At 46.9% G+C, this 9360-nt stretch overlaps 1 protein-coding gene across 1 annotated transcript in view; it reads right to left on the bottom strand.

Annotated features, from left to right (window-relative positions):
* Positions 1-9360, bottom strand: part of LOC144100366 (uncharacterized) — a 60560-nt gene that overhangs the window by 50833 nt on the left and 367 nt on the right. The gene's annotated exons all lie outside the window — the stretch shown is intronic.

The raw sequence follows: 9360 nt of genomic DNA, 5'->3' as shown, positions 1-9360 counted from the left end.
ACTGGTGCGGAACTCGCAGCCTTACGGGCTGCGGTAGAGTTCATCAGTCAAGAACCTCCACATGACTGGACGGTTTTCACCGACTCTAAAGCAGCCCTTCAAGCCCTGCAAGCTGCGCTACACCGCGGGTCGCAGGAGCAACTTGTTGCTGAGATCCGTATACTGTACCACGGCACCGTTTCCAAAGGTCATGACATCATTTTTCAATGGCTGCCAGGACACTGTGGTATTAACGGTAATCACCAGGCCGATGCGGCTGCGCGTTCTGCTCACAACGACGGACTTCCAGTGAGGTTCCCAATATCGAGACCTGACGCTGAGTGTGGGCTTCGCCCTTTGGCGCTGGAGCTCACACTTTCAGCGTGGAACACGGGAGAGTTTTGCAACCTCCGCCTCAAGGCACTGGACCCTGAACTGCGCCTTCGTCTTCCACGTAACTTAGAACGTCGCGACGCAACACTGTTATGCCGTTTATGGATCGGTGTTGCATTTACCAATTACTATGCTTTCCGAATGGGGATGGCCGACAGTCCTGCCTGTGAGAGCTGTGGTTGCGAGGAGACCATCGCTCATCTTCTCTGTGAGTGCCCTGCATTTGCGAGTGCAAGACATACAGTGTGTTGTGCCCTGGACCGCCTCGATCCTCGCCCATTAACAGAGCAAAAGATGCTCGGTCCGTGGCCACAGCAGTCGACTGCCCTCAAGGCATACAAGGCGCTCTTTGCCTATTTGAGAGCGACTGGATTGAGTGACAAATTGTGACAGCGTTGTGCGTGTGTGTGTTATGCCTTTTTTCCCTTCTCTCTTCCTCCTTTTAGTCCCGTAATCCCTCTTCCCCAGTGCAGGGTAGCCAATCGGAACTCCTTTCTGGTTAACATCCCTGCCTCTCCCTCCTCCTCTTTATCTCTCTCTCTCTCTCATCGGGTGTCCCACGGGGATCAGTTCTGGGGCCACTTCTGTTTTTAGTTTACATAAATGACATCTGTTCGGGAATCGGTTTTAATATACGGCTGTTTGACGATGCTTGTGTTTTATACAGAAGAATTAGGAATGAATGTGATATTGCCCAGTTACAAACTGATTTATCATGTGTTCTTGAAAAGTGCTCTAGATGTAAAATGAAGCTAAACGCCAAAAGGTGTGTTCATGTTACCTTCACACGCAAAAAAAAAAACGAAGTTAACATCTCAGCACATCATCAACAACAATACACTGACGCAAAAATTATAGTACAAGTATTTGGGCGTGACATTCTCGGCCTATTGCTATTGGAATACTCATATTGACACGGTGGTTGCGAAGGCTACAAAGAACCTAAACTTTTTAGAACGAAATCTGGGTCACGCGCCGCCCCACCTAAAATCAACTGCTTTTGTAACATACGTTCGACCCATGCTCGAATACGCATGTGCGGAGTGGGACCCATGGCAAACAACACTGAGCAATAAGCTTGAAAATATCCAAAACAGGGCTGCAAGGTTCGTCCTACGTCGATACTCCAGAGGTGATAGCTGTACCGACACGCAAAACGAATTAGAATGGGAAAGTCTTTCTGCTCGCAGAAGAAAATTGCGCTGTATGAAATATTTCATGATAAAACTGGCATTCAAAAGGAAAAATATTTACAGAGGTCCCATTATGTCTCTTCTCGTATTGATCACTGCTTTAAGATTTTGAAATACCGTACCAGAACTAATATGTATAATAATTAATAATAAGAATTCGTTTTTTGGGGAAAGGAAATGGCGCAGTATCTGTCTCATATATCGTTGGACACCTGAACCGCGCCGTAAGGGAAGGGATAAGAGAGGGAGTGAAAGAAGAAAGAAAGAATTAGGTACCGTAGTGGAGGGCTCCGGAATAATTTCGACCACCTGGGGATCTTTAACGTGCACTGACATCGCAGAGCACACGGGCGCCTTAGCGTTTTGCCTCCATAAAAACGCAGCCGCCGCGGTCGGGTTCGAACCCGGGAACTCCGGATCAGTAGTCGAGCGCCGCAAATTCATTTTTTGCACGTTCTATCAGTGAATGGAATCGCCTTTCAGGTCTGCAAGTGTGCTGTATGAATGAGGATGTGTTTTTTTTTTTTCATCAATCTAACCCCCCCGGCTGTAGCGCCTTCGAGCTGAGCGGGGTAAAAATTGAATAAATAATAAATAAATAACAATATTTTACAGTATTTCTATATCGAAAATTTGTGTCCAAGAATGTTGTACATGTGGATCACCGGTGACCCATAATCAATGGGCACGGTAACGAACCAGATCACAAGCACCAAAACCTCAGTGCGCAAGAACTTTCGCATTTCGCCTCCATCGAAATGCAGCCGTTGCTTCAGCCGGGATCGAACCCACGACTTTGGTCTCGGGCGCCGAGCATCGTGTTTTCGCCGAGATACTGCGGGGAGTGTGGGACAAATAGTACCGTGCGTATACTGGCCACTTTTCTGGCGATCGATGCTGCGATGTGTGCAGTAGTCGCTTCGGGACGCAGACGTTCAATCATCACGCATCCAGAAAGAGAAGGTAACAAAAACAGTCGCCAAAGACGCTCTGTTCCAATACAATACCTGGAATAAATCGTGGCGCTACGAAGATGAACAGGTGTCACGCTTCGTGGGAACTTCCATAGTATTTGTTGTATTCTTTTTGCATTTTGCCGCCTTCTTTCGTACTTAATTCTTGCTCTTCCTGGGGCATCCTTTTTTTTTGTAATGAGGTTCGGCTATTGATTGTTCCGTTTTAGTGTTGTCTATCATTTGTATTTGGTCTGTTGCTTTTTAAAACGAGAGCATTAAATGTCACACCGGGGGAAAAAACCGGAGGGGACTCTAAAGCTCGGCCTAAGAGTACGACGCGATATCTTAACAGGCTTAGAACCCATATATGCACATTGTCATTCTGTACATTCATAGATCGCTGGGAGTCCTCATGCATGCACTCCTGGCGCGGTGGTGCAGCGGCTGGGCGATGCACCACCGCCCCGGCAGGTGGATGTTTCGGACACAGCTTCACCTTGAGCAAATCAAAGCACCTTGTGTCATGGCGCTCTTTAGGCCCAGATGCCCTTGCGCCTTAAAAAATCGCAGTAATTAAAACATCGAATAAATAAATAAACAACAAAACAAACTCGAAGTCATTCCTCCAAGTAAGTAAAAAGTTCAATAATCCCTGATGCCATACGCGTGTCATCCATACCGTACTGTGCCGTACTGTACTGTACCTTGCCGTACCGTACCGTACCGTACCTTACCCACCGTACCGTACCTTACCACGTTGGTTGATCGCATGAACTTCCCGTAGCAAAAAAAACTCATTCATTTAGGCGTGGGTGCGAGAAAATGAACGCACGCATAAGTAGAACTGTAGCCTTCCAAACACGTCCGCACCCATATCGACCGACCCTGCAATTGGTGTAATGGAAATTGGCCTAATGTAAACGTAAGCTTCTCCAACTCAACAAATGGAGTTTGGCCGGTTGGTTTAGTCGTTTAGTAATTTGCAGTTACGCAAGGGCTAACACGAAAAAATAAGAGGTGTTCGCGGAGGGATGATGGAGTTGCAGGACGTAATCCTCGGTATGCTTCGTTTATCGTCCGCATGTAACGTATCTAAAGCTAGCCGCAGCGGTGGCTCAGTGGCTACGGCACTCGGCTGCTGACCCGAAAGACGCGGGCGCGATCCCGGCCGCAGCGGTCGAATTTCTATCGAGGCGAAATTCTAGAGGCCCGTGTACTGTGCGATGTCAGTGCACGTTGAAGAACCTCAGGTGGTCGAAATTTCCGGAGCCCTTCACTACGGCGTCCCTCATAGCCTGAGTCGCTGTGGGATGTTAAACCCTAATAAACCAATAAACCAGCTCTCTTTTTTTTCATCTGCTTTCCCCCGTTTCACGCAGCATGGCTTAGCTTGGGTTTACGACATAAACATCGGAGAGCGCGTCGTCACCCAGGTTCGGCGTGCGTGGAAAGAAAAAAAAATTGCAAAGGGAACGGGTTTCAGACGGCTTGGCTTGCGGAATGGATTCCCGAACCACGCAGTGAAGGAGGGGTTAATGGGCGGGAAGACTCAATGGGAAAGAATCGCTGCGGATAAATTTCAACCATGTGGGCTTCTTACAGCTCATTCGGATTCTCAAAGTGTTTGGTCAAGAAAGCTTGCGCGATCTTCGATTGTGACTGCAACGCCAGCTTTATAAACTGTATCACTATTTAAAGGGGCTCTAATGAAGTTGCGGTATGCTTGGGGTGTTAAAGTCGCCGCTTCACAAATACTGTCCAGCAAGACTTTTCTGATTACCTTTGTAGAAGCTGAGTTATCTGCAGTCAAAATTTCAATTTAAGCGTCTCCGCGCCTTTCCCTTTCCTCCAGCCACTTCTTGCACGCTGGAAAGGTGGAAGGTCGGCGCTCCTCCGCCGGCCCCACCTCCGGGGGCGGAGCTTCCTGACCCGCCAAAGCTACGCGGCTTATCGGCTGCGGCCATGGTAGCTGCCTGACGTCTGAAAGAATCTCTCCAATAGAAATCTGTATACGCAGGTGCGAGCGACGGAGGGGAGTGCGAGCATTAAATGTCGCCGGAAAGGGCTAGCCTAGTTTCGCGCCAGATTGAGGATTCTCTGTTGCGTTTAGGAGTGCATTATTTGGCTCAGGTTTTCATGACAACAAAATTAATGCAGTGATTGACCGAGTTGATGTGCTCTCCTCGAAAGGTGTTTCAGAGCCGCTTTAAGCCCGTTATACTTGATGGCACGGGCAGGGACATTATTTTTAATTCCTTTTAGTTTGCCCCGCACTATCGAAAAACAGCTTTTTCGGCGCGCTGCCAAATGTTGAAACAACAGTCGCGAGCTTGGCAAGCACCTGGCTTTCACGGACACACGACGTGGAATCGGTCGGTTCACACGTCACGTTCGGGTGTCCTTTATTTGCACCCAACACACACGGGCTACTCTGGGATAAAACGCTTCCGGTGTCCCTGTCAGCTCGGCCTGATTACTTTCCCACTACGCGTGGCGCGTTACTATTGCAGCAGTGCCTTTCGACCACCTTCGGTGAGGGGCCCATTTTATGCTGGCGCAGTTTCACTGGTTATTTTTTATTTATTTATGTTTTTATTTCCGTCCTGTTAGTCGCTATGTCGATTGTCGCGGCTTGCTTCCGCGTAGACAGCTCGTCCCTTTACATTTTCACAAAGGCGCCGCAGTCACCGTGTGGCGAATTCCCGTGGCAACGTTATCGTTAGTGGTCACGCAGTGACGGAGGCGCTTTCGAACCGGCCGCGTACCAAGATCGAAACTGCGGCCGGACTAGGCACTCTATGCCACTCACGATATTCGCAGCCTTTACAAGATCGGCTACGGGGAACTTGCGCTGAAGTTTGCGGTGCCGATTGCACCGCCATAACACACTGCCTAGCGAGAAGAGCAGGCAGTTTTGGGCAGTACTCTTAGTACTGTTCCGCGCCACCTTCAGGCGATTATTGGCGTGAGCCTCCGCGCTCTGTCGAAGGCGCACGTGCCATGCGTCAGCTATCTGGGCTACGCCGAGAGAAGCTAGGCAATGAATGCTGTCAGCTAAGCTCGGGTATCATCTAATCGCGCAGAATGTGTTCTCGCGTTTGCAGCGGCCCAAGCGGCTGACAAAAGAAGTTTTGAGTCACCGAATGGAACAATTGCAGTGCCACCTTGGCAGCGCAGGTTCCCTATTGGCTGTTCCTCTTATTATTGCTTAGCAGTGAATTATGAAGGAAAAAATCCACGGGGTTACCCACGAGTAAGATGTGCACTTGTGAGGGCGAGTGGTATTTCGCTATTGAGGATGATGAGAAGGATGCACTTAACAGCTCGCTACGTAATCATCTCACAATGCATCATGAAATGAGCGATGGGGACGTAGCGGCTTCCTCCGAGGCTGCTTGGTACGCCCTCAGTCACCGGCTTCATTATCGTCGTCATGTTGAAGAATTCAGAATACTATAATCTGCTTATCACCACTTGCTCTTATCTTACGTAAAAGCTATAACCGTGGTACGCCACTATGTCGGGCCAGCTTACCATCTATATTACAATACTTCAAGCAATCGGTTCTGCAGTTTAATGGAGTCTGTACGTTTTGCTGCTGAGTGAAAGGCAACATCTAGTGTAATGTGTTTGCTAATTGTACAGTCGGTACTAAATTTTACTCTTTAATTCAGAGTAACGATCCGGGCTAGTTTTCTCAGTCCCGTAACAGACCGTATTCTAGTGTAGACATTGCAGACAAACTTAAGTGCGCATTATTCTAAACCCGCTTGCAATATTGCTGTATATTTTACTTGATGTAACATATGGAAATATCGCTTGAGTATGGGAAGAGCAGCATCATGGTCATTTAATATGCAAGAAGCTTCTCCTCTGACGTCAAACCAAAAAGTTTATTCTTCCCTCAACGTTAAGAGGTTAAAAGTCGCCCTGTTGGAAACATGTACAAACAATTTCTTGTTTCCCTTTAAAGAAATTATGTTATCAAATTTCTAACAAAATACAAACAGCCCGATGAGCACTGAAACTTTTTTGGACGTTATGCGGACGTTTACGACGTCCACAGGACGTCCGAGGGAGTTCCAAAGTTTATTGGGAGGTTCTTATAGGGTAGCAGCCGCAAAAAATACCTTTTTCATTTCAGTGAAGATTTATAAATTAAAATGTCCCGAATGTCAATTTTAATGCGAAAGCATTACTATAGTTCTATTACGAGAAAAGCCAGCGGCTTGTGTGCTTGTGTGAACTCGCACATGGTTCAGGAAATCCCAGAGATGCAAGAAGAATAGGGTATAGTGTCACCAAGCGGCCGTATAACGGATCACCGATGCGCGAGTCGCGTCCCAATGAATGCTAAAACTCTCTTGGACGTCCCATATACGCCGTAAACGTCAGCAGGACGTTGGGAGTAGTTTTAGTACTCACTGGGACGCGACTCTCGCATCGGTGATGGTTCAGTTCATTCATTCATTCGTTCATGGGACGTCCAATGGCCATTGGGTTGGTCTCACTGCCAGACAAGGATATATGGCATCCGGCTGCTGATGATGTCGCAGGATGGAATCCCTGCTACGGTGGCCTCCTTTCGATGAATGGAGGCTTCGCTTGTCGCACGGCACGGTTCTGATGATCACAGAAGTGGAAAAGGCTCACCGGAGTCCACCACTCTTTCCTTAATTAGTAATATCATTCTTCATTATCATGCGCAGTGCATGGGAGTCCTGGTGCGTTCATAGGCAGCAAGCGGAAGCTATGCGACGAACCTTTTTTGATCAATATGACTGCAAAACTGACTGACTGTGTGAGGACCGTACGAATGTTTGGCCAAGCTAGCCAAGTCTCCTTGTGGTCCACGTGACGTGAGGCGTGGGGACAGGTGCAAACGGGGGGCAATTCTTCCGAGGGTAACGTACAGGGTGGCGTACGTTGCCCTTTGCGACTTCCCAACTGGGCAACCTTGACTAGGGACTAAAAAGGGAGTTTCCGCGTGTTCACGGCAACCCCCTCTTCACTGCGCCAAATGCTGAGACTGGCAGAAGCGCCAGAGGACCCGGCTTGGAAGTGCCATCCCTGCGTGAGGCCTAATCGTCAGAAAACCGGCCGTCGCATGCAGGCACCTATCCCAAGGCTACCGGCTAATGTCCGGGGCCTCTCAGCGACATCAAGGAATGCCTGGACGCATCGGATGAACAACAAAATTTGTTATTCAGGTAGTTTTTTTAAGACCGAGCTTTTTCCGTAATCTCGGCATGAACTTTCTAAACAGACCAAACAAAAAAACTTGACACAACTCTGACTGCAGGAACACCGCAGTTTTGATTGATTCTATTCGAGTTACTCATCCAGCTTCCTTAATTTCGCTCTCTTACATGTGTCTATTATGCGCCCAACGTTATACACTTAATTCGCTCTCGTTAATATATATATATATATATATATATATATATATATATATATATATATATATATATATATATATATATATATATATATATATATATATATATATATATATATATATTAACGAGAGCGAATTTAGCGTATAACGTTGGGCGCATTATATATATATATAGGTGGATGAGTAACTCGAGTGCTCCATAAATAAAATTTTCTTCCAATTCGTGGGCCTTAAAGTTCCCGAATGAATGAATCAACCAATCAATCAAAACTGCGATACCCATTGGATCCTAAATAACCGGCGGACATCCGGTTCAGATCCGAACGTCCGTGACCAAGTTTGGACATCCGCGGGGTGTACACCGATGCCAAGGAAAATAGGGGATGTTTTTTGACCAAATTGAGGTGTTAATTGATTGTATATTTATAGTGTAATTAATTTATTGCTTAAAGATCGCTCTCAAGGTTCGGTTACACTACTCATAAATAACCCCGAAAGCAGAATATCGGACAGCCGTCGGCATAGGCCAGTTGGTGGAGCACCGGACGCGAAATTCGGAGGTCGCGGATTCGGATCCCACTGGCGGCATGTGGCTGTTTTTCTTCTGCTGCTTGCTTATCAATTATCTTATATATATATATATATATATATATATATATATATATATATATAAGATATACACGCGACGACAGAGTAATGTTGCCTTACAAACACACTTGCGTCATGTTGTGCAAACGAGCCGCTCTCTTCCTCTCCTCACACACACACGTGTACACATTAGTAGTAAACATCAAGATCACGCCTCAGTTTGATTTTTGTTCTAGTTTTTGTGGGTTAAGTGCTAGGAAGACGGTCCCGTCAGGCAGCATGAGTGAAAACAGCAGAAAAACTGTACTACCGTGCTCAGGAAACGTGCGAATTATCTTAGGAAAGCGTGAAGCTGAGACACATGTGACGCACGCGCCAACGACCTGCAGCAAACGAAAATATATACATTCATTCCTCCACCTAAATCCGCAAGAGGAAAAAGAACAATGCCAGCATTTTTTTGGGCTGCTACTTCATATATGGACACGCAGCCGTAGCCCGCAGCCGCAGTGCTATTAATCCGTTCTTCCCGTACAGATTCGGATTAATTAATGCGATGACAAGTTGATAAGTTTTCCGAGGCATCTCTGGAATATTTGTCACCAAAACAATGATCTATCTTCGGAGGTTCGTTCTGTAATCTACAGAATATTTGCAGCCAATATTACGGCTGCGTAATATAGAACTTAGTGGAATTGTTTCTTTTTTTTATCTTCTGAATTCCGCGAGCAGAAATCGCCGTATGTCATACAGATTGTCCATCGCAATTAGTCGCGGTTCAGGCGCGACAAACTGACGCGGATTCAGTTAATTCAAGGCCCCACGGATCATGGGCCGACTAGCTGCTGCGCCG

Source organism: Amblyomma americanum, chromosome 8 (genome assembly GCF_052857255.1).
Source record: "Amblyomma americanum isolate KBUSLIRL-KWMA chromosome 8, ASM5285725v1, whole genome shotgun sequence".
In the NCBI taxonomy this organism is placed as follows: Eukaryota; Metazoa; Arthropoda; class Arachnida; order Ixodida; family Ixodidae; genus Amblyomma; species Amblyomma americanum.
Note: the sequence above shows the minus strand (reverse complement) of the source record. Positions and strands in the feature narration are given on the sequence as shown.